This window comes from Heterodontus francisci, chromosome 33 (genome assembly GCF_036365525.1).
Source record: "Heterodontus francisci isolate sHetFra1 chromosome 33, sHetFra1.hap1, whole genome shotgun sequence".
In the NCBI taxonomy this organism is placed as follows: Eukaryota; Metazoa; Chordata; class Chondrichthyes; order Heterodontiformes; family Heterodontidae; genus Heterodontus; species Heterodontus francisci.
Window position 1 is genome coordinate 50,228,638 of NC_090403.1, and position 23,968 is coordinate 50,252,605.

Consider the following 23,968-nt stretch of genomic DNA (forward strand, 5'->3'; position numbering starts at 1 on the left):
GCACTTGACTGCAGATCACGAGGTCTCTGCTTGAAATCCCAATGCTGCCTTTGTTGCCCTGACAGTACAAATTGAGACAATGCAGTTTTGCTCATTCTCTGCAGCTGCACTGTGCTCATTCAAAGCTCTCAAGTAACTCCACTTGTCCTCTCTCCACCAATGCACAATCTTGCTAAGTTGCAGTTTGGTCAGTCAGACCAGCAAGTGAGAGTTTGCAATGCAGCAAAGTGCATTGTGCAAAAGAAGCCAAAGCTGTGCTTTTCGCAAGAAATGTTGCTGCGGAAAATGGGAAGAATCTCCCTGCTCTTCTTAAATTCGACCATTCCATCATTGACCGCCACCTAGGAAGACACACAAGGCCCTGCTTGGAGGATTGATCTGAAAAATGGACCCTCTTTCCTTGACTGCCCTTCCCTCAGTCATGAAGTGAATTGCCAGCCTGGATTGTGTGCACACATCTTTGGAGTGGGGGAGCTAGAACATACAGTCTTTTGACTCAGTGGTGCAAGGGTGGCCACTGAGCGGCGGCAGATGAATAGAGACGAGCAGCCCGTGCAAATATTCCCGGCACGACACCACGCACCAAGAAAACAGGGCAAATGAGAAATAGCTACCAAAGATTTTCCAATGGCAGTGCACTTGCCTCATCTTTCTTCCAAGTCGACTTGCGGCCATGAATCCTATGCAAAAAGCACGGGACCTTCCCCCAAATATTAACGTGCTGATGCCCGCAATGAAGCCAAGTGCATGAAGTGGGGCATCTCAGGGGTGGCTGGAAATTGGGCCCAGCTGGTGATGTGCCCCAATGATATGGAGGAGCTGGTGCGGCTGTCAAGAATCCTTTGGCTCATTTACTTTGGATGCTAAAAGAAGCAGTCTTTTGCAGTGGGGGTATAGCTCAGTGGGAGAGCATTTGACTGCAGATCAAGAGGTCCCTGGTTCAAATCCAGGTGCCCCCTTCTTCAGCACCACTTCCTCATTATGATTGCTGCTATTCCCTGCCCATTGTCAGCAGCTGATCATGCCACACAGAGCATGGCCTTTTGCTCTCTACCACACAAAAACATTGTCGTAACTGCTTTGCGTTTCACCCATTGCTCTGTGAATTAGTCCGCCTGAAGTCATTATACAATTCTCTCTTGAAATTTACAAATCAAACTTTCAGCCAGTCCCTTCCACATTAGAACAAGTCGCGGTGCAAAGAAATGCTCCGCATGTCACCTCACCTTCTTTTGCCAAACACTTTCCGTCTCTGTCCTCTTCTTACCAAACCGAATGCAAGTGGCAACTGTTTATTTGCTCCTGAAAACCTTTCATGATTTTGATGAGCACACAATCAGTAAAAGTAAGTGTGCAGACAGGATGCGGTGCCATGCTAAGAAAGAACGCAGAGGAGACTTTTGAAAGCAAAGTTTGATATTGTGAAATCGCTTCTTCAAAATGACCCCATCCCTGTCTTGCAGGTGCAATTGATGAAAGTTGACAGGTCTGAAACGTTGACTTTGCTTCTCTCTCCACAGATGCTAGCAGACCTACTGAGCGTTTGCAGCATTTTGTGTTTTTACTGCAGCCTAAAATGCAATGTTTTTAGCCCCATAGACAATTTTATCCAGAAATACTTGAAAGCAAGCATGGTAGCTGGCTGGTACAGCTCAGTAGGAGAGCACTTGACTGCAGATCACGAGGTCTCTGCTTGAAATCCCAATGCTGCCTTTGTTGCCCTGACAGTACAAATTGAGACAATGCAGTTTTGCTCATTCTCTGCAGCTGCACTGTGCTCATTGAAAGCTCTCAAGTAACTCCACTTGTCCTCTCTCCACCAATGCACAATCTTGCTAAGTTGCAGTTTGGTCAGTCAGACCAGCAAGTGAGAGTTTGCAATGCAGCAAAGTGCATTGTGCAAAAGAAGCCAAAGCTGTGCTTTTCGCAAGAAATGTTGCTGCGGAAAATGGGAAGAATCTCCCTGCTCTTCTTAAATTCGACCATTCCATCATTGACCGCCACCTAGGAAGACACACAAGGCCCTGCTTGGAGGATTGATCTGAAAAATGGACCCTCTTTCCTTGACTGCCCTTCCCTCAGTCATGAAGTGAATTGCCAGCCTGGATTGTGTGCACACATCTTTGGAGTGGGGGAGCTAGAACATACAGTCTTTTGACTCAGTGGTGCAAGGGTGGCCACTGAGCGGCGGCAGATGAATAGAGACGAGCAGCCCGTGCAAATATTCCCGGCACGACACCACGCACCAAGAAAACAGGGCAAATGAGAAATAGCTACCAAAGATTTTCCAATGGCAGTGCACTTGCCTCATCTTTCTTCCAAGTCGACTTGCGGCCATGAATCCTATGCAAAAAGCACGGGACCTTCCCCCAAATATTAACGTGCTGATGCCCGCAATGAAGCCAAGTGCATGAAGTGGGGCATCTCAGGGGTGGCTGGAAATTGGGCCCAGCTGGTGATGTGCCCCAATGATATGGAGGAGCTGGTGCGGCTGTCAAGAATCCTTTGGTTCATTTACTTTGGATGCTAAAAGAAGCAGTCTTTTGCAGTGGGGGTATAGCTCAGTGGGAGAGCATTTGACTGCAGATCAAGAGGTCCCTGGTTCAAATCCAGGTGCCCCCTTCTTCAGCACCACTTCCACATTATGATTGCTGCTATTCCCTGCCCATTGTCAGCAGCTGATCATGCCACACAGAGCATGGCCTTTTGCTCTCTACCACACAAAAACATTGTCGTAACTGCTTTGCGTTTCACCCATTGCTCTGTGAATTAGTCCGCCTGAAGTCATTATACAATTCTCTCTTGAAATTTACAAATCAAACTTTCAGCCAGTCCCTTCCACATTAGAACAAGTCGCGGTGCAAAGAAATGCTCCGCATGTCACCTCACCTTCTTTTGCCAAACACTTTCCGTCTCTGTCCTCTTCTTACCAAACCGAATGCAAGTGGCAACTGTTTATTTGCTCCTGAAAACCTTTCATGATTTTGATGAGCACACAATCAGTAAAAGTAAGTGTGCAGACAGGATGCGGTGCCATGCTAAGAAAGAACGCAGAGGAGACTTTTGAAAGCAAAGTTTGATATTGTGAAATCGCTTCTTCAAAATGACCCCATCCCTGTCTTGCAGGTGCAATTGATGAAAGTTGACAGGTCTGAAACGTTGACTTTGCTTCTCTCTCCACAGATGCTAGCAGACCTACTGAGCGTTTGCAGCATTTTGTGTTTTTACTGCAGCCTAAAATGCAATGTTTTTAGTCCCATAGACAATTTTATCCAGAAATACTTGAAAGCAAGCATGGTAGCTGGCTGGTACAGCTCAGTAGGAGAGCACTTGACTGCAGATCACGAGGTCTCTGCTTGAAATCCCAATGCTGCCTTTGTTGCCCTGACAGTACAAATTGAGACAATGCAGTTTTGCTCATTCTCTGCAGCTGCACTGTGCTCATTCAAAGCTCTCAAGTAACTCCACTTGTCCTCTCTCCACCAATGCACAATCTTGCTAAGTTGGAGTTTGGTCAGTCAGACCAGCAAGTGAGAGTTTGCAATGCAGCAAAGTGCATTGTGCAAAAGAAGCCAAAGCTGTGCTTTTCGCAAGAAATGTTGCTGCGGAAAATGGGAAGAACGTCCCTGCTCTTCTTAAATTCGACCATTCCATCATTGACCGCCACCTAGGAAGACACACAAGGCCCTGCTTGGAGGATTGATCTGAAAAATGGACCCTCTTTCCTTGACTGCCCTTCCCTCAGTCATGAAGTGAATTGCCAGCCTGGATTGTGTGCACACATCTTTGGAGTGGGGGAGCTAGAACATACAGTCTTTTGACTCAGTGGTGCAAGGGTGGCCACTGAGCGGCGGCAGATGAATAGAGACGAGCAGCCCGTGCAAATATTCCCGGCACGACACCACGCACCAAGAAAACAGGGCAAATGAGAAATAGCGACCAAAAATTTTCCAATGGCAGTGCACTTGCCTCATCTTTCTTCCAAGTCGACTTGCGGCCATGAATCCTATGCAAAAAGCACGGGACCTTCCCCCAAATATTAACGTGCTGATGCCCGCAATGAAGCCAAGTGCATGAAGTGGGGCATCTCAGGGGTGGCTGGAAATTGGGCCCAGCTGGTGATGTGCCCCAATGATATGGAGGAGCTGGTGCGGCTATCAAGAATCCTTTGGCTCATTTACTTTGGATGCTAAAAGAAGCAGTTCTTTGCAGTGGGGGTATAGCTCAGTGGGAGAGCATTTGACTGCAGATCAAGAGGTCCCTGGTTCAAATCCAGGTGCCCCCTTCTTCAGCACCACTTCCTCATTATGATTGCTGCTATACCCTGCCCATTGTCAGCAGCTGATCATGCCACACAGAGCATGGCCTTTTGCTCTCTACCACACAAAAACATTGTCGTAACTGCTTTGCGTTTCACCCATTGCTCTGTGAATTAGTCCGCCTGAAGTCATTATACAATTTTCTCTTGAAATTTACAAATCAAACTTTCAGCCAGTCCCTTCCACATTAGAACAAGTCGCGGTGCAAAGAAATGCTCCGCATGTCACCTCACCTTCTTTTGCCAAACACTTTCCGTCTCTGTCCTCTTCTTACCAAACCGAATGCAAGTGGCAACTGTTTATTTGCTCCTGAAAACCTTTCATGATTTTGATGAGCACACAATCAGTAAAAGTAAGTGTGCAGACAGGATGCGGTGCCATGCTAAGAAAGAACGCAGAGGAGACTTTTGAAAGCAAAGTTTGATATTGTGAAATCGCTTCTTCAAAATGACCCCATCCCTGTCTTGCAGGTGCAATTGATGAAAGTTGACAGGTCTGAAACGTTGACTTTGCTTCTCTCTCCACAGATGCTAGCAGACCTACTGAGCGTTTGCAGCATTTTGTGTTTTTACTGCAGCCTAAAATGCAATGTTTTTAGTCCCATAGACAATTTTATCCAGAAATACTTGAAAGCAAGCATGGTAGCTGGCTGGTACAGCTCAGTAGGAGAGCACTTGACTGCAGATCACGAGGTCTCTGCTTGAAATCCCAATGCTGCCTTTGTTGCCCTGACAGTACAAATTGAGACAATGCAGTTTTGCTCATTCTCTGCAGCTGCACTGTGCTCATTCAAAGCTCTCAAGTAACTCCACTTGTCCTCTCTCCACCAATGCACAATCTTGCTAAGTTGCAGTTTGGTCAGTCAGACCAGCAAGTGAGAGTTTGCAATGCAGCAAAATGCATTGTGCAAAAGAAGCCAAAGCTGTGCTTTTCGCAAGAAATGTTGCTGCGGAAAATGGGAAGAACGTCCCTGCTCTTCTTAAATTCGACCATTCCATCATTGACCGCCACCTAGGAAGACACACAAGGCCCTGCTTGGAGGATTGATCTGAAAAATGGACCCTCTTTCCTTGACTGCCCTTCCCTCAGTCATGAAGTGAATTGCCAGCCTGGATTGTGTGCACACATCTTTGGAGTGGGGGAGCTAGAACATACAGTCTTTTGACTCAGTGGTGCAAGGGTGGCCACTGAGCGGCGGCAGATGAATAGAGACGAGCAGCCCGTGCAAATATTCCCGGCACGACACCACGCACCAAGAAAACAGGGCAAATGAGAAATAGCTACCAAAAATTTTCCAATGGCAGTGCACTTGCCTCATCTTTCTTCCAAGTCGACTTGCGGCCATGAATCCTATGCAAAAAGCACGGGACCTTCCCCCAAATATTAACGTGCTGATGCCCGCAATGAAGCCAAGTGCATGAAGTGGGGCATCTCAGGGGTGGCTGGAAATTGGGCCCAGCTGGTGATGTGCCCCAATGATATGGAGGAGCTGGTGCGGCTGTCAAGAATCCTTTGGTTCATTTACTTTGGATGCTAAAAGACGCAGTCTTTTGCAGTGGGGGTATAGCTCAGTGGGAGAGCATTTGACTGCAGATCAAGAGGTCCCTGGTTCAAATCCAGGTGCCCCCTTCTTCAGCACCACTTCCTCATTATGATTGCTGCTATTCCCTGCCCATTGTCAGCAGCTGATCATGCCACACAGAGCATGGCCTTTTGCTCTCTACCACACAAAAACATTGTCGTAACTGCTTTGCGTTTCACCCATTGCTCTGTGAATTAGTCCGCCTGAAGTCATTATACAATTCTCTCTTGAAATTTACAAATCAAACTTTCAGCCAGTCCCTTCCACATTAGAACAAGTCGCGGTGCAAAGAAATGCTCCGCATGTCACCTCACCTTCTTTTGCCAAACACTTTCCGTCTCTGTCCTCTTCTTACCAAACCGAATGCAAGTGGCAACTGTTTATTTGCTCCTGAAAACCTTTCATGATTTTGATGAGCACACAATCAGTAAAAGTAAGTGTGCAGACAGGATGCGGTGCCATGCTAAGAAAGAACGCAGAGGAGACTTTTGAAAGCAAAGTTTGATATTGTGAAATCGCTTCTTCAAAATGACCCCATCCCTGTCTTGCAGGTGCAATTGATGAAAGTTGACAGGTCTGAAACGTTGACTTTGCTTCTCTCTCCACAGATGCTAGCAGACCTACTGAGCGTTTGCAGCATTTTGTGTTTTTACTGCAGCCTAAAATGCAATGTTTTTAGTCCCATAGACAATTTTATCCAGAAATACTTGAAAGCAAGCATGGTAGCTGGCTGGTACAGCTCAGTAGGAGAGCACTTGACTGCAGATCACGAGGTCTCTGCTTGAAATCCCAATGCTGCCTTTGTTGCCCTGACAGTACAAATTGAGACAATGCAGTTTTGCTCATTCTCTGCAGCTGCACTGTGCTCATTCAAAGCTCTCAAGTAACTCCACTTGTCCTCTCTCCACCAATGCACAATCTTGCTAAGTTGGAGTTTGGTCAGTCAGACCAGCAAGTGAGAGTTTGCAATGCAGCAAAGTGCATTGTGCAAAAGAAGCCAAAGCTGTGCTTTTCGCAAGAAATGTTGCTGCGGAAAATGGGAAGAACGTCCCTGCTCTTCTTAAATTCGACCATTCCATCATTGACCGCCACCTAGGAAGACACACAAGGCCCTGCTTGGAGGATTGATCTGAAAAATGGACCCTCTTTCCTTGACTGCCCTTCCCTCAGTCATGAAGTGAATTGCCAGCCTGGATTGTGTGCACACATCTTTGGAGTGGGGGAGCTAGAACATACAGTCTTTTGACTCAGTGGTGCAAGGGTGGCCACTGAGCGGCGGCAGATGAATAGAGACGAGCAGCCCGTGCAAATATTCCCGGCACGACACCACGCACCAAGAAAACAGGGCAAATGAGAAATAGCGACCAAAAATTTTCCAATGGCAGTGCACTTGCCTCATCTTTCTTCCAAGTCGACTTGCGGCCATGAATCCTATGCAAAAAGCACGGGACCTTCCCCCAAATATTAACGTGCTGATGCCCGCAATGAAGCCAAGTGCATGAAGTGGGGCATCTCAGGGGTGGCTGGAAATTGGGCCCAGCTGGTGATGTGCCCCAATGATATGGAGGAGCTGGTGCGGCTATCAAGAATCCTTTGGCTCATTTACTTTGGATGCTAAAAGAAGCAGTCCTTTGCAGTGGGGGTATAGCTCAGTGGGAGAGCATTTGACTGCAGATCAAGAGGTCCCTGGTTCAAATCCAGGTGCCCCCTTCTTCAGCACCACTTCCTCATTATGATTGCTGCTATACCCTGCCCATTGTCAGCAGCTGATCATGCCACACAGAGCATGGCCTTTTGCTCTCTACCACACAAAAACATTGTCGTAACTGCTTTGCGTTTCACCCATTGCTCTGTGAATTAGTCCGCCTGAAGTCATTATACAATTTTCTCTTGAAATTTACAAATCAAACTTTCAGCCAGTCCCTTCCACATTAGAACAAGTCGCGGTGCAAAGAAATGCTCCGCATGTCACCTCACCTTCTTTTGCCAAACACTTTCCGTCTCTGTCCTCTTCTTACCAAACCGAATGCAAGTGGCAACTGTTTATTTGCTCCTGAAAACCTTTCATGATTTTGATGAGCACACAATCAGTAAAAGTAAGTGTGCAGACAGGATGCGGTGCCATGCTAAGAAAGAACGCAGAGGAGACTTTTGAAAGCAAAGTTTGATATTGTGAAATCGCTTCTTCAAAATGACCCCATCCCTGTCTTGCAGGTGCAATTGATGAAAGTTGACAGGTCTGAAACGTTGACTTTGCTTCTCTCTCCACAGATGCTAGCAGACCTACTGAGCGTTTGCAGCATTTTGTGTTTTTACTGCAGCCTAAAATGCAATGTTTTTAGTCCCATAGACAATTTTATCCAGAAATACTTGAAAGCAAGCATGGTAGCTGGCTGGTACAGCTCAGTAGGAGAGCACTTGACTGCAGATCACGAGGTCTCTGCTTGAAATCCCAATGCTGCCTTTGTTGCCCTGACAGTACAAATTGAGACAATGCAGTTTTGCTCATTCTCTGCAGCTGCACTGTGCTCATTCAAAGCTCTCAAGTAACTCCACTTGTCCTCTCTCCACCAATGCACAATCTTGCTAAGTTGCAGTTTGGTCAGTCAGACCAGCAAGTGAGAGTTTGCAATGCAGCAAAGTGCATTGTGCAAAAGAAGCCAAAGCTGTGCTTTTCGCAAGAAATGTTGCTGCGGAAAATGGGAAGAACGTCCCTGCTCTTCTTAAATTCGACCATTCCATCATTGACCGCCACCTAGGAAGACACACAAGGCCCTGCTTGGAGGATTGATCTGAAAAATGGACCCTCTTTCCTTGACTGCCCTTCCCTCAGTCATGAAGTGAATTGCCAGCCTGGATTGTGTGCACACATCTTTGGAGTGGGGGAGCTAGAACATACAGTCTTTTGACTCAGTGGTGCAAGGGTGGCCACTGAGCGGCGGCAGATGAATAGAGACGAGCAGCCCGTGCAAATATTCCCGGCACGACACCACGCACCAAGAAAACAGGGCAAATGAGAAATAGGGACCAAAAATGTTCCAATGGCAGTGCACTTGCCTCATCTTTCTTCCAAGTCGACTTGCGGCCATGAATCCTATGCAAAAAGCACGGGACCTTCCCCCAAATATTAACGTGCTGATGCCCGCAATGAAGCCAAGTGCATGAAGTGGGGCATCTCAGGGGTGGCTGGAAATTGGGCCCAGCTGGTGATGTGCCCCAATGATATGGAGGAGCTGGTGCGGCTGTCAAGAATCCTTTGGCTCATTTACTTTGGATGCTAAAAGACGCAGTCTTTTGCAGTGGGGGTATAGCTCAGTGGGAGAGCATTTGACTGCAGATCAAGAGGTCCCTGGTTCAAATCCAGGTGCCCCCTTCTTCAGCACCACTTCCTCATTATGATTGCTGCTATTCCCTGCCCATTGTCAGCAGCTGATCATGCCACACAGAGCATGGCCTTTTGCTCTCTACCACACAAAAACATTGTCGTAACTGCTTTGCGTTTCACCCATTGCTCTGTGAATTAGTCCGCCTGAAGTCATTATACAATTCTCTCTTGAAATTTACAAATCAAACTTTCAGCCAGTCCCTTCCACATTAGAACAAGTCGCGGTGCAAAGAAATGCTCCGCATGTCACCTCACCTTCTTTTGCCAAACACTTTCCGTCTCTGTCCTCTTCTTACCAAACCGAATGCAAGTGGCAACTGTTTATTTGCTCCTGAAAACCTTTCATGATTTTGATGAGCACACAATCAGTAAAAGTAAGTGTGCAGACAGGATGCGGTGCCATGCTAAGAAAGAACGCAGAGGAGACTTTTGAAAGCAAAGTTTGATATTGTGAAATCGCTTCTTCAAAATGACCCCATCCCTGTCTTGCAGGTGCAATTGATGAAAGTTGACAGGTCTGAAACGTTGACTTTGCTTCTCTCTCCACAGATGCTAGCAGACCTACTGAGCGTTTGCAGCATTTTGTGTTTTTACTGCAGCCTAAAATGCAATGTTTTTAGCCCCATAGACAATTTTATCCAGAAATACTTGAAAGCAAGCATGGTAGCTGGCTGGTACAGCTCAGTAGGAGAGCACTTGACTGCAGATCACGAGGTCTCTGCTTGAAATCCCAATGCTGCCTTTGTTGCCCTGACAGTACAAATTGAGACAATGCAGTTTTGCTCATTCTCTGCAGCTGCACTGTGCTCATTCAAAGCTCTCAAGTAACTCCACTTGTCCTCTCTCCACCAATGCACAATCTTGCTAAGTTGGAGTTTGGTCAGTCAGACCAGCAAGTGAGAGTGTGCAATGCAGCAAAGTGCATTGTGCAAAAGAAGCCAAAGCTGTGCTTTTCGCAAGAAATGTTGCTGCGGAAAATGGGAAGAACGTCCCTGCTCTTCTTAAATTCGACCATTCCATCATTGACCGCCACCTAGGAAGACACACAAGGCCCTGCTTGGAGGATTGATCTGAAAAATGGACCCTCTTTCCTTGACTGCCCTTCCCTCAGTCATGAAGTGAATTGCCAGCCTGGATTGTGTGCACACATCTTTGGAGTGGGGGAGCTAGAACATACAGTCTTTTGACTCAGTGGTGCAAGGGTGGCCACTGAGCGGCGGCAGATGAATAGAGACGAGCAGCCCGTGCAAATATTCCCGGCACGACACCACGCACCAAGAAAACAGGGCAAATGAGAAATAGCTACCAAAAATTTTCCAATGGCAGTGCACTTGCCTCATCTTTCTTCCAAGTCGACTTGCGGCCATGAATCCTATGCAAAAAGCACGGGACCTTCCCCCAAATATTAACGTGCTGATGCCCGCAATGAAGCCAAGTGCATGAAGTGGGGCATCTCAGGGGTGGCTGGAAATTGGGCCCAGCTGGTGATGTGCCCCAATGACATGGAGGAGCTGGTGCGGCTGTCAAGAATCCTTTGGCTCATTTACTTTGGATGCTAAAAGACGCAGTCTTTTGCAGTGGGGGTATAGCTCAGTGGGAGAGCATTTGACTGCAGATCAAGAGGTCCCTGGTTCAAATCCAGGTGCCCCCTTCTTCAGCACCACTTCCTCATTATGATTGCTGCTATTCCCTGCCCATTGTCAGCAGCTGATCATGCCACACAGAGCATGGCCTTTTGCTCTCTACCACACAAAAACATTGTCGTAACTGCTTTGCGTTTCACCCATTTCTCTGTGAATTAGTCCGCCTGAAGTCATTATACAATTCTCTCTTGAAATTTACAAATCAAACTTTGAGCCAGTCCCTTCCACATTAGAACAAGTCGCGGTGCAAAGAAATGCTCCGCATGTCACCTCACCTTCTTTTGCCAAACACTTTCCGTCCCTGTCCTCTTCTTACCAAACCGAATGCAAGTGGCAACTGTTTATTTGCTCCTGAAAACCTTTCATGATTTTGATGAGCACACAATCAGTAAAAGTAAGTGTGCAGACAGGATGCGGTGCCATGCTAAGAAAGAACGCAGAGGAGACTTTTGAAAGCAAAGTTTGATATTGTGAAATCGCTTCTTCAAAATGACCCCATCCCTGTCTTGCAGGTGCAATTGATGAAAGTTGACAGGTCTGAAACGTTGACTTTGCTTCTCTCTCCACAGATGCTAGCAGACCTACTGAGCGTTTGCAGCATTTTGTGTTTTTACTGCAGCCTAAAATGCAATGTTTTTAGCCCCATAGACAATTTTATCCAGAAATACTTGAAAGCAAGCATGGTAGCTGGCTGGTACAGCTCAGTAGGAGAGCACTTGACTGCAGATCACGAGGTCTCTGCTTGAAATCCCAATGCTGCCTTTGTTGCCCTGACAGTACAAATTGAGACAATGCAGTTTTGCTCATTCTCTGCAGCTGCACTGTGCTCATTCAAAGCTCTCAAGTAACTCCACTTGTCCTCTCTCCACCAATGCACAATCTTGCTAAGTTGGAGTTTGGTCAGTCAGACCAGCAAGTGAGAGTGTGCAATGCAGCAAAGTGCATTGTGCAAAAGAAGCCAAAGCTGTGCTTTTCGCAAGAAATGTTGCTGCGGAAAATGGGAAGAACGTCCCTGCTCTTCTTAAATTCGACCATTCCATCATTGACCGCCACCTAGGAAGACACACAAGGCCCTGCTTGGAGGATTGATCTGAAAAATGGACCCTCTTTCCTTGACTGCCCTTCCCTCAGTCATGAAGTGAATTGCCAGCCTGGATTGTGTGCACACATCTTTGGAGTGGGGGAGCTAGAACATACAGTCTTTTGACTCAGTGGTGCAAGGGTGGCCACTGAGCGGCGGCAGATGAATAGAGACGAGCAGCCCGTGCAAATATTCCCGGCACGACACCACGCACCAAGAAAACAGGGCAAATGAGAAATAGCTACCAAAAATTTTCCAATGGCAGTGCACTTGCCTCATCTTTCTTCCAAGTCGACTTGCGGCCATGAATCCTATGCAAAAAGCACGGGACCTTCCCCCAAATATTAACATGCTGATGCCCGCAATGAAGCCAAGTGCATGAAGTGGGGCATCTCAGGGATGGCTGGAAATTGGGCCCAGCTGGTGATGTGCCCCAATGATATGGAGGAGCTGGTGCGGCTGTCAAGAATCCTTTGGCTCATTTACTTTGGATGCTAAAAGAAGCAGTCTTTTGCAGTGGGGGTATAGCTCAGTGGGAGAGCATTTGACTGCAGATCAGGAAGTCCCTGGTTCAAATCCAGGTACCCCCTTCTTCAGCACCACTTCCTCATTGTGATTGCTGCTATTCCCTGCCCATTGTCAGCAGCTGATCATGCCACACAGAGCATGGCCTTTTGCTCTCTACCACACAAAAACATTGTCGTAACTGCTTTGCGTTTCACCCATTGCTCTGTGAATTAGTCCGCCTGAAGTCATTATACAATTCTCTCTTGAAATTTACAAATCAAACTTTCAGCCAGTCCCTTCCACATTAGAACAAGTCGCGGTGCAAAGAAATGCTCCGCATGTCACCTCACCTTCTTTTGCCAAACACTTTCCGTCTCTGTCCTCTTCTTACCAAACCGAATGCAAGTGGCAACTGTTTATTTGCTCCTGAAAACCTTTCATGATTTTGATGAGCACACAATCAGTAAAAGTAAGTGTGCAGACAGGATGCGGTGTCATGCTAAGAAAGAACGCAGAGGAGACTTTTGAAAGCAAAGTTTGATATTGTGAAATCGCTTCTTCAAAATGACCCCATCCCTGTCTTGCAGGTGCAATTGATGAAAGTTGACAGGTCTGAAACGTTGACTTTGCTTCTCTCTCCACAGATGCTAGCAGACCTACTGAGCGTTTGCAGCATTTTGTGTTTTTACTGCAGCCTAAAATGCAATGTTTTTAGCCCCATAGACAATTTTATCCAGAAACACTTGAAAGCAAGCATGGTAGCTGGCTGGTACAGCTCAGTAGGAGAGCACTTGACTGCAGATCACGAGGTCTCTGCTTGAAATCCCAATGCTGCCTTTGTTGCCCTGACAGTACAAATTGAGACAATGCAGTTTTGCTCATTCTCTGCAGCTGCACTGTGCTCATTCAAAGCTCTCAAGTAACTCCACTTGTCCTCTCTCCACCAATGCACAATCTTGCTAAGTTGCAGTTTGGTCAGTCAGACCAGCAAGTGAGAGTTTGCAATGCAGCAAAGTGCATTGTGCAAAAGAAGCCAAAGCTGTGCTTTTCGCAAGAAATGTTGCTGCGGAAAATGGGAAGAACGTCCCTGCTCTTCTTAAATTCGACCATTCCATCATTGACCGCCACCTAGGAAGACACACAAGGCCCTGCTTGGAGGATTGATCTGAAAAATGGACCCTCTTTCCTTGACTGCCCTTCCCTCAGTCATGAAGTGAATTGCCAGCCTGGATTGTGTGCACACATCTTTGGAGTGGGGGAGCTAGAACATACAGTCTTTTGACTCAGTGGTGCAAGGGTGGCCACTGAGCGGCGGCAGATGAATAGAGACGAGCAGCCCGTGCAAATATTCCCGGCACGACACCACGCACCAAGAAAACAGGGCAAATGAGAAATAGCTACCAAAAATTTTCCAATGGCAGTGCACTTGCCTCATCTTTCTTCCAAGTCGACTTGCGGCCATGAATCCTATGCAAAAAGCACGGGACCTTCCCCCAAATATTAACGTGCTGATGCCCGCAATGAAGCCAAGTGCATGAAGTGGGGCATCTCAGGGGTGGCTGGAAATTGGGCCCAGCTGGTGATGTGCCCCAATGATATGGAGGAGCTGGTGCGGCTGTCAAGAATCCTTTGGCTCATTTACTTTGGATGCTAAAAGACGTAGTCTTTTGCAGTGGGGGTATAGCTCAGTGGGAGAGCATTTGACTGCAGATTAAGAGGTCCCTGGTTCAAATCCAGGTGCCCCCTTCTTCAGCACCACTTCCTCATCATGATTGCTGCTATTCCCTGCCCATTGTCAGCAGCTGATCATGCCACACAGAGCATGGCCTTTTGCTCTCTACCACACAAAAACATTGTCGTAACTGCTTTGCGTTTCACCCATTGCTCTGTGAATTAGTCCGCCTGAAGTCATTATACAATTCTCTCTTGAAATTTACAAATCAAACTTTCAGCCAGTCCCTTCCACATTAGAACAAGTCGCGGTGCAAAGAAATGCTCCGCATGTCACCTCACCTTCTTTTGCCAAACACTTTCCGTCTCTGTCCTCTTCTTACCAAACCGAATGCAAGTGGCAACTGTTTATTTGCTCCTGAAAACCTTTCATGATTTTGATGAGCACACAATCAGTAAAAGTAAGTGTGCAGACAGGATGCGGTGCCATGCTAAGAAAGAACGCAGAGGAGACTTTTGAAAGCAAAGTTTGATATTGTGAAATCGCTTCTTCAAAATGACCCCATCCCTGTCTTGCAGGTGCAATTGATGAAAGTTGACAGGTCTGAAACGTTGACTTTGCTTCTCTCTCCACAGATGCTAGCAGACCTACTGAGCGTTTGCAGCATTTTGTGTTTTTACTGCAGCCTAAAATGCAATGTTTTTAGCCCCATAGACAATTTTATCCAGAAACACTTGAAAGCAAGCATGGTAGCTGGCTGGTACAGCTCAGTAGGAGAGCACTTGACTGCAGATCACGAGGTCTCTGCTTGAAATCCCAATGCTGCCTTTGTTGCCCTGACAGTACAAATTGAGACAATGCAGTTTTGCTCATTCTCTGCAGCTGCACTGTGCTCATTCAAAGCTCTCAAGTAACTCCACTTGTCCTCTCTCCACCAATGCACAATCTTGCTAAGTTGCAGTTTGGTCAGTCAGACCAGCAAGTGAGAGTTTGCAATGCAGCAAAGTGCATTGTGCAAAAGAAGCCAAAGCTGTGCTTTTCGCAAGAAATGTTGCTGCGGAAAATGGGAAGAACGTCCCTGCTCTTCTTAAATTCGACCATTCCATCATTGACCGCCACCTAGGAAGACACACAAGGCCCTGCTTGGAGGATTGATCTGAAAAATGGACCCTCTTTCCTTGACTGCCCTTCCCTCAGTCATGAAGTGAATTGCCAGCCTGGATTGTGTGCACACATCTTTGGAGTGGGGGAGCTAGAACATACAGTCTTTTGACTCAGTGGTGCAAGGGTGGCCACTGAGCGGCGGCAGATGAATAGAGACGAGCAGCCCGTGCAAATATTCCCGGCACGACACCACGCACCAAGAAAACAGGGCAAATGAGAAATAGGGACCAAAAATGTTCCAATGGCAGTGCACTTGCCTCATCTTTCTTCCAAGTCGACTTGCGGCCATGAATCCTATGCAAAAAGCACGGGACCTTCCCCCAAATATTAACGTGCTGATGCCCGCAATGAAGCCAAGTGCATGAAGTGGGGCATCTCAGGGGTGGCTGGAAATTGGGCCCAGCTGGTGATGTGCCCCAATGATATGGAGGAGCTGGTGCGGCTGTCAAGAATCCTTTGGCTCATTTACTTTGGATGCTAAAAGACGCAGTCTTTTGCAGTGGGGGTATAGCTCAGTGGGAGAGCATTTGACTGCAGATCAAGAGGTCCCTGGTTCAAATCCAGGTGCCCCCTTCTTCAGCACCACTTCCTCATTATGATTGCTGCTATTCCCTGCCCATTGTCAGCAGCTGATCATGCCACACAGAGCATGGCCTTTTGCTCTCTACCACACAAAAACATTGTCGTAACTGCTTTGCGTTTCACCCATTGCTCTGTGAATTAGTCCGCCTGAAGTCATTATACAATTCTCTCTTGAAATTTACAAATCAAACTTTCAGCCAGTCCCTTCCACATTAGAACAAGTCGCGGTGCAAAGAAATGCTCCGCATGTCACCTCACCTTCTTTTGCCAAACACTTTCCGTCTCTGTCCTCTTCTTACCAAACCGAATGCAAGTGGCAACTGTTTATTTGCTCCTGAAAACCTTTCATGATTTTGATGAGCACACAATCAGTAAAAGTAAGTGTGCAGACAGGATGCGGTGCCATGCTAAGAAAGAACGCAGAGGAGACTTTTGAAAGCAAAGTTTGATATTGTGAAATCGCTTCTTCAAAATGACCCCATCCCTGTCTTGCAGGTGCAATTGATGAAAGTTGACAGGTCTGAAACGTTGACTTTGCTTCTCTCTCCACAGATGCTAGCAGACCTACTGAGCGTTTGCAGCATTTTGTGTTTTTACTGCAGCCTAAAATGCAATGTTTTTAGCCCCATAGACAATTTTATCCAGAAACACTTGAAAGCAAGCATGGTAGCTGGCTGGTACAGCTCAGTAGGAGAGCACTTGACTGCAGATCACGAGGTCTCTGCTTGAAATCCCAATGCTGCCTTTGTTGCCCTGACAGTACAAATTGAGACAATGCAGTTTTGCTCATTCTCTGCAGCTGCACTGTGCTCATTCAAAGCTCTCAAGTAACTCCACTTGTCCTCTCTCCACCAATGCACAATCTTGCTAAGTTGCAGTTTGGTCAGTCAGACCAGCAAGTGAGAGTTTGCAATGCAGCAAAGTGCATTGTGCAAAAGAAGCCAAAGCTGTGCTTTTCGCAAGAAATGTTGCTGCGGAAAATGGGAAGAACGTCCCTGCTCTTCTTAAATTCGACCATTCCATCATTGACCGCCACCTAGGAAGACACACAAGGCCCTGCTTGGAGGATTGATCTGAAAAATGGACCCTCTTTCCTTGACTGCCCTTCCCTCAGTCATGAAGTGAATTGCCAGCCTGGATTGTGTGCACACATCTTTGGAGTGGGGGAGCTAGAACATACAGTCTTTTGACTCAGTGGTGCAAGGGTGGCCACTGAGCGGCGGCAGATGAATAGAGACGAGCAGCCCGTGCAAATATTCCCGGCACGACACCACGCACCAAGAAAACAGGGCAAATGAGAAATAGGGACCAAAAATGTTCCAATGGCAGTGCACTTGCCTCATCTTTCTTCCAAGTCGACTTGCGGCCATGAATCCTATGCAAAAAGCACGGGACCTTCCCCCAAATATTAACGTGCTGATGCCCGCAATGAAGCCAAGTGCATGAAGTGGGGCATCTCAGGGGTGGCTGGAAATTGGGCCCAGCTGGTGATGTGCCCCAATGATATGGAGGAGCTGGTGCGGCTGTCAAGAATCCTTTGGCTCATTTACTTTGGATGCTAAAAGAGGCAGTGTTTTGCAGTGGGGGTATAGCTCAGTGGGAGAGCATTTGACTGCAGATCAAGAGGTCCCTGGTTCAAATCCAGGTGCCCCCTTCTTCAGCACCACTTCCTCATTATGATTGCTGCTATTCCCTGCCCATTGTCAGCAGCTGATCATGCCACACAGAGCATGGCCTTTTGCTCTCTACCACACAAAAACATTGTCGTAACTGCTTTGCGTTTCACCCATTGCTCTGTGAATTAGTCCGCCTGAAGTCATTATACAATTCTCTCTTGAAATTTACAAATCAAACTTTCAGCCAGTCCCTTCCACATTAGAACAAGTCGCGGTGCAAAGAAATGCTCCGCATGTCACCTCACCTTCTTTTGCCAAACACTTTCCGTCTCTGTCCTCTTCTTACCAAACCGAATGCAAGTGGCAACTGTTTATTTGCTCCTGAAAACCTTTCATGATTTTGATGAGCACACAATCAGTAAAAGTAAGTGTGCAGACAGGATGCGGTGCCATGCTAAGAAAGAACGCAGAGGAGACTTTTGAAAGCAAAGTTTGATATTGTGAAATCGCTTCTTCAAAATGACCCCATCCCTGTCTTGCAGGTGCAATTGATGAAAGTTGACAGGTCTGAAACGTTGACTTTGCTTCTCTCTCCACAGATGCTAGCAGACCTACTGAGCGTTTGCAGCATTTTGTGTTTTTACTGCAGCCTAAAATGCAATGTTTTTAGCCCCATAGACAATTTTATCCAGAAATACTTGAAAGCAAGCATGGTAGCTGGCTGGTACAGCTCAGTAGGAGAGCACTTGACTGCAGATCACGAGGTCTCTGCTTGAAATCCCAATGCTGCCTTTGTTGCCCTGACAGTACAAATTGAGACAATGCAGTTTTGCTCATTCTCTGCAGCTGCACTGTGCTCATTCAAAGCTCTCAAGTAACTCCACTTGTCCTCTCTCCACCAATGCACAATCTTGCTAAGTTGCAGTTTGGTCAGTCAGACCAGCAAGTGAGAGTTTGCAATGCAGCAAAGTGCATTGTGCAAAAGAAGCCAAAGCTGTGCTTTTCGCAAGAAATGTTGCTGCGGAAAATGGGAAGAACGTCCCTGCTCTTCTTAAATTCGACCATTCCATCATTGACCGCCACCTAGGAAGACACACAAGGCCCTGCTTGGAGGATTGATCTGAAAAATGGACCCTCTTTCCTTGACTGCCCTTCCCTCAGTCATGAAGTGAATTGCCAGCCTGGATTGTGTGCACACATCTTTGGAGTGGGGGAGCTAGAACATACAGTCTTTTGACTCAGTGGTGCAAGGGTGGCCACTGAGCGGCGGCAGATGAATAGAGACGAGCAGCCCGTGCAAATATTCCCGGCACGACACCACGCACCAAGAAAACAGGGCAAATGAGAAATAGGGACCAAAAATGTTCCAATGGCAGTGCACTTGCCTCATCTTTCTTCCAAGTCGACTTGCGGCCATGAATCCTATGCAAAAAGCACGGGACCTTCCCCCAAATATTAACGTGCTGATGCCCGCAATGAAGCCAAGTGCATGAAGTGGGGCATCTCAGGGGTGGCTGGAAATTGGGCCCAGCTGGTGATGTGCCCCAATGATATGGAGGAGCTGGTGCGGCTGTCAAGAATCCTTTGGCTCATTTACTTTGGATGCTAAAAGACGCAGTCTTTTGCAGTGGGGGTATAGCTCAGTGGGAGAGCATTTGACTGCAGATCAAGAGGTCCCTGGTTCAAATCCAGGTGCCCCCTTCTTCAGCACCACTTCCTCATTGTGATTGCTGCTATTCCCTGCCCATTGTCAGCAGCTGATCATGCCACACAGAGCATGGCCTTTTGCTCTCTACCACACAAAAACATTGTCGTAACTGCTTTGCGTTTCACCCATTGCTCTGTGAATTAGTCCGCCTGAAGTCATTATACAATTCTCTCTTGAAATTTACAAATCAAACTTTCAGCCAGTCCCTTCCACATTAGAACAAGTCGCGGTGCAAAGAAATGCTCCGCATGTCACCTCACCTTCTTTTGCCAAACACTTTCCGTCTCTGTCCTCTTCTTACCAAACCGAATGCAAGTGGCAACTGTTTATTTGCTCCTGAAAACCTTTCATGATTTTGATGAGCACACAATCAGTAAAAGTAAGTGTGCAGACAGGATGCGGTGTCATGCTAAGAAAGAACGCAGAGGAGACTTTTGAAAGCAAAGTTTGATATTGTGAAATCGCTTCTTCAAAATGACCCCATCCCTGTCTTGCAGGTGCAATTGATGAAAGTTGACAGGTCTGAAACGTTGACTTTGCTTCTCTCTCCACAGATGCTAGCAGACCTACTGAGCGTTTGCAGCATTTTGTGTTTTTACTGCAGCCTAAAATGCAATGTTTTTAGCCCCATAGACAATTTTATCCAGAAACACTTGAAAGCAAGCATGGTAGCTGGCTGGTACAGCTCAGTAGGAGAGCACTTGACTGCAGATCACGAGGTCTCTGCTTGAAATCCCAATGCTGCCTTTGTTGCCCTGACAGTACAAATTGAGACAATGCAGTTTTGCTCATTCTCTGCAGCTGCACTGTGCTCATTCAAAGCTCTCAAGTAACTCCACTTGTCCTCTCTCCACCAATGCACAATCTTGCTAAGTTGCAGTTTGGTCAGTCAGACCAGCAAGTGAGAGTTTGCAATGCAGCAAAGTGCATTGTGCAAAAGAAGCCAAAGCTGTGCTTTTCGCAAGAAATGTTGCTGCGGAAAATGGGAAGAACGTCCCTGCTCTTCTTAAATTCGACCATTCCATCATTGACCGCCACCTAGGAAGACACACAAGGCCCTGCTTGGAGGATTGATCTGAAAAATGGACCCTCTTTCCTTGACTGCCCTTCCCTCAGTCATGAAGTGAATTGCCAGCCTGGATTGTGTGCACACATCTTTGGAGTGGGGGAGCTAGAACATACAGTCTTTTGACTCAGTGGTGCAAGGGTGGCCACTGAGCGGCGGCAGATGAATAGAGACGAGCAGCCCGTGCAAATATTCCCGGCACGACACCACGCACCAAGAAAACAGGGCAAATGAGAAATAGGGACCAAAAATGTTCCAATGGCAGTGCACTTGCCTCATCTTTCTTCCAAGTCGACTTGCGGCCATGAATCCTATGCAAAAAGCACGGGACCTTCCCCCAAATATTAACGTGCTGATGCCCGCAATGAAGCCAAGTGCATGAAGTGGGGCATCTCAGGGGTGGCTGGAAATTGGGCCCAGCTGGTGATGTGCCCCAATGATATGGAGGAGCTGGTGCGGCTGTCAAGAATCCTTTGGCTCATTTACTTTGGATGCTAAAAGACGCAGTCTTTTGCAGTGGGGGTATAGCTCAGTGGGAGAGCATTTGACTGCAGATCAAGAGGTCCCTGGTTCAAATCCAGGTGCCCCCTTCTTCAGCACCACTTCCTCATTGTGATTGCTGCTATTCCCTGCCCATTGTCAGCAGCTGATCATGCCACACAGAGCATGGCCTTTTGCTCTCTACCACACAAAAACATTGTCGTAACTGCTTTGCGTTTCACCCATTGCTCTGTGAATTAGTCCGCCTGAAGTCATTATACAATTCTCTCTTGAAATTTACAAATCAAACTTTCAGCCAGTCCCTTCCACATTAGAACAAGTCGCGGTGCAAAGAAATGCTCCGCATGTCACCTCACCTTCTTTTGCCAAACACTTTCCGTCTCTGTCCTCTTCTTACCAAACCGAATGCAAGTGGCAACTGTTTATTTGCTCCTGAAAACCTTTCATGATTTTGATGAGCACACAATCAGTAAAAGTAAGTGTGCAGACAGGATGCGGTGTCATGCTAAGAAAGAACGCAGAGGAGACTTTTGAAAGCAAAGTTTGATATTGTGAAATCGCTTCTTCAAAATGACCCCATCCCTGTCTTGCAGGTGCAATTGATGAAAGTTGACAGGTCTGAAACGTTGACTTTGCTTCTCTCTCCACAGATGCTAGCAGACCTACTGAGCGTTTGCAGCATTTTGTGTTTTTACTGCAGCCTAAAATGCAATGTTTTTAGCCCCATAGACAATTTTATCCAGAAACACTTGAAAGCAAGCATGGTAGCTGGCTGGTACAGCTCAGTAGGAGAGCACTTGACTGCAGATCACGAGGTCTCTGCTTGAAATCCCAATGCTGCCTTTGTTGCCCTGACAGTACAAATTGAGACAATGCAGTTTTGCTCATTCTCTGCAGCTGCACTGTGCTCATTCAAAGCTCTCAAGTAACTCCACTTGTCCTCTCTCCACCAATGCACAATCTTGCTAAGTTGCAGTTTGGTCAGTCAGACCAGCAAGTGAGAGTTTGCAATGCAGCAAAGTGCATTGTGCAAAAGAAGCCAAAGCTGTGCTTTTCGCAAGAAATGTTGCTGCGGAAAATGGGAAGAACGTCCCTGCTCTTCTTAAATTCGACCATTCCATCATTGACCGCCACCTAGGAAGACACACAAGGCCCTGCTTGGAGGATTGATCTGAAAAATGGACCCTCTTTCCTTGACTGCCCTTCCCTCAGTCATGAAGTGAATTGCCAGCCTGGATTGTGTGCACACATCTTTGGAGTGGGGGAGCTAGAACATACAGTCTTTTGACTCAGTGGTGCAAGGGTGGCCACTGAGCGGCGGCAGATGAATAGAGACGAGCAGCCCGTGCAAATATTCCCGGCACGACACCACGCACCAAGAAAACAGGGCAAATGAGAAATAGGGACCAAAAATGTTCCAATGGCAGTGCACTTGCCTCATCTTTCTTCCAAGTCGACTTGCGGCCATGAATCCTATGCAAAAAGCACGGGACCTTCCCCCAAATATTAACGTGCTGATGCCCGCAATGAAGCCAAGTGCATGAAGTGGGGCATCTCAGGGGTGGCTGGAAATTGGGCCCAGCTGGTGATGTGCCCCAATGATATGGAGGAGCTGGTGCGGCTGTCAAGAATCCTTTGGCTCATTTACTTTGGATGCTAAAAGACGCAGTGTTTTGCAGTGGGGGTATAGCTCAGTGGGAGAGCATTTGACTGCAGATCAAGAGGTCCCTGGTTCAAATCCAGGTGCCCCCTTCTTCAGCACCACTTCCTCATTATGATTGCTGCTATTCCCTGCCCATTGTCAGCAGCTGATCATGCCACACAGAGCATGGCCTTTTGCTCTCTACCACACAAAAACATTGTCGTAACTGCTTTGCGTTTCACCCATTGCTCTGTGAATTAGTCCGCCTGAAGTCATTATACAATTCTCTCTTGAAATTTACAAATCAAACTTTCAGCCAGTCCCTTCCACATTAGAACAAGTCGCGGTGCAAAGAAATGCTCCGCATGTCACCTCACCTTCTTTTGCCAAACACTTTCCGTCTCTGTCCTCTTCTTACCAAACCGAATGCAAGTGGCAACTGTTTATTTGCTCCTGAAAACCTTTCATGATTTTGATGAGCACACAATCAGTAAAAGTAAGTGTGCAGACAGGATGCGGTGCCATGCTAAGAAAGAACGCAGAGGAGACTTTTGAAAGCAAAGTTTGATATTGTGAAATCGCTTCTTCAAAATGACCCCATCCCTGTCTTGCAGGTGCAATTGATGAAAGTTGACAGGTCTGAAACGTTGACTTTGCTTCTCTCTCCACAGATGCTAGCAGACCTACTGAGCGTTTGCAGCATTTTGTGTTTTTACTGCAGCCTAAAATGCAATGTTTTTAGCCCCATAGACAATTTTATCCAGAAATACTTGAAAGCAAGCATGGTAGCTGGCTGGTACAGCTCAGTAGGAGAGCACTTGACTGCAGATCACGAGGTCTCTGCTTGAAATCCCAATGCTGCCTTTGTTGCCCTGACAGTACAAATTGAGACAATGCAGTTTTGCTCATTCTCTGCAGCTGCACTGTGCTCATTGAAAGCTCTCAAGTAACTCCACTTGTCCTCTCTCCACCAATGCACAATCTTGCTAAGTTGCAGTTTGGTCAGTCAGACCAGCAAGTGAGAGTTTGCAATGCAGCAAAGTGCATTGTGCAAAAGAAGCCAAAGCTGTGCTTTTCGCAAGAAATGTTGCTGCGGAAAATGGGAAGAACGTCCCTGCTCTTCTTAAATTCGACCATTCCATCATTGACCGCCACCTAGGAAGACACACAAGGCCCTGCTTGGAGGATTGATCTGAAAAATGGACCCTCTTTCCTTGACTGCCCTTCCCTCAGTCATGAAGTGAATTGCCAGCCTGGATTGTGTGCACACATCTTTGGAGTGGGGGAGCTAGAACATACAGTCTTTTGACTCAGTGGTGCAAGGGTGGCCACTGAGCGGCGGCAGATGAATAGAGACGAGCAGCCCGTGCAAATATTCCCGGCACGACACCACGCACCAAGAAAACAGGGCAAATGAGAAATAGCGACCAAAAATTTTCCAATGGCAGTGCACTTGCCTCATCTTTCTTCCAAGTCGACTTGCGGCCATGAATCCTATGC

The 23,968-nt window shown here is 47.0% G+C and overlaps 14 non-coding genes across 14 annotated transcripts; all 14 read left to right on the top strand.

The window, feature by feature from the left end:
* Positions 1 to 887: 887 nt before the first annotated feature.
* Positions 888 to 959, top strand: trnac-gca (transfer RNA cysteine (anticodon GCA)). Its single transcript has one exon. It is a non-coding gene; the product is annotated as a tRNA-Cys (tRNA).
* Positions 960 to 2,550: 1,591 nt separating this feature from the next.
* trnac-gca (transfer RNA cysteine (anticodon GCA)) lies at positions 2,551 to 2,622 on the top strand. The gene has a single exon. It is a non-coding gene; the product is annotated as a tRNA-Cys (tRNA).
* A 1,591-nt stretch (positions 2,623 to 4,213) lies between these two features.
* On the top strand, positions 4,214 to 4,285 carry trnac-gca (transfer RNA cysteine (anticodon GCA)). The gene has a single exon. It is a non-coding gene; the product is annotated as a tRNA-Cys (tRNA).
* Positions 4,286 to 5,876: 1,591 nt separating this feature from the next.
* trnac-gca (transfer RNA cysteine (anticodon GCA)) lies at positions 5,877 to 5,948 on the top strand. The gene has a single exon. It is a non-coding gene; the product is annotated as a tRNA-Cys (tRNA).
* A 1,591-nt stretch (positions 5,949 to 7,539) lies between these two features.
* trnac-gca (transfer RNA cysteine (anticodon GCA)) lies at positions 7,540 to 7,611 on the top strand. Its single transcript has one exon. It is a non-coding gene; the product is annotated as a tRNA-Cys (tRNA).
* A 1,591-nt stretch (positions 7,612 to 9,202) lies between these two features.
* trnac-gca (transfer RNA cysteine (anticodon GCA)) lies at positions 9,203 to 9,274 on the top strand. The gene has a single exon. It is a non-coding gene; the product is annotated as a tRNA-Cys (tRNA).
* A 1,591-nt stretch (positions 9,275 to 10,865) lies between these two features.
* Positions 10,866 to 10,937, top strand: trnac-gca (transfer RNA cysteine (anticodon GCA)). The gene has a single exon. It is a non-coding gene; the product is annotated as a tRNA-Cys (tRNA).
* Positions 10,938 to 12,528: 1,591 nt separating this feature from the next.
* On the top strand, positions 12,529 to 12,600 carry trnac-gca (transfer RNA cysteine (anticodon GCA)). Its single transcript has one exon. It is a non-coding gene; the product is annotated as a tRNA-Cys (tRNA).
* Positions 12,601 to 14,191: 1,591 nt separating this feature from the next.
* On the top strand, positions 14,192 to 14,263 carry trnac-gca (transfer RNA cysteine (anticodon GCA)). The gene has a single exon. It is a non-coding gene; the product is annotated as a tRNA-Cys (tRNA).
* A 1,591-nt stretch (positions 14,264 to 15,854) lies between these two features.
* Positions 15,855 to 15,926, top strand: trnac-gca (transfer RNA cysteine (anticodon GCA)). Its single transcript has one exon. It is a non-coding gene; the product is annotated as a tRNA-Cys (tRNA).
* A 1,591-nt stretch (positions 15,927 to 17,517) lies between these two features.
* Positions 17,518 to 17,589, top strand: trnac-gca (transfer RNA cysteine (anticodon GCA)). The gene has a single exon. It is a non-coding gene; the product is annotated as a tRNA-Cys (tRNA).
* Positions 17,590 to 19,180: 1,591 nt separating this feature from the next.
* trnac-gca (transfer RNA cysteine (anticodon GCA)) lies at positions 19,181 to 19,252 on the top strand. Its single transcript has one exon. It is a non-coding gene; the product is annotated as a tRNA-Cys (tRNA).
* Positions 19,253 to 20,843: 1,591 nt separating this feature from the next.
* trnac-gca (transfer RNA cysteine (anticodon GCA)) lies at positions 20,844 to 20,915 on the top strand. Its single transcript has one exon. It is a non-coding gene; the product is annotated as a tRNA-Cys (tRNA).
* A 1,591-nt stretch (positions 20,916 to 22,506) lies between these two features.
* On the top strand, positions 22,507 to 22,578 carry trnac-gca (transfer RNA cysteine (anticodon GCA)). The gene has a single exon. It is a non-coding gene; the product is annotated as a tRNA-Cys (tRNA).
* The last annotated feature ends 1,390 nt before the right edge of the window (positions 22,579 to 23,968 follow it).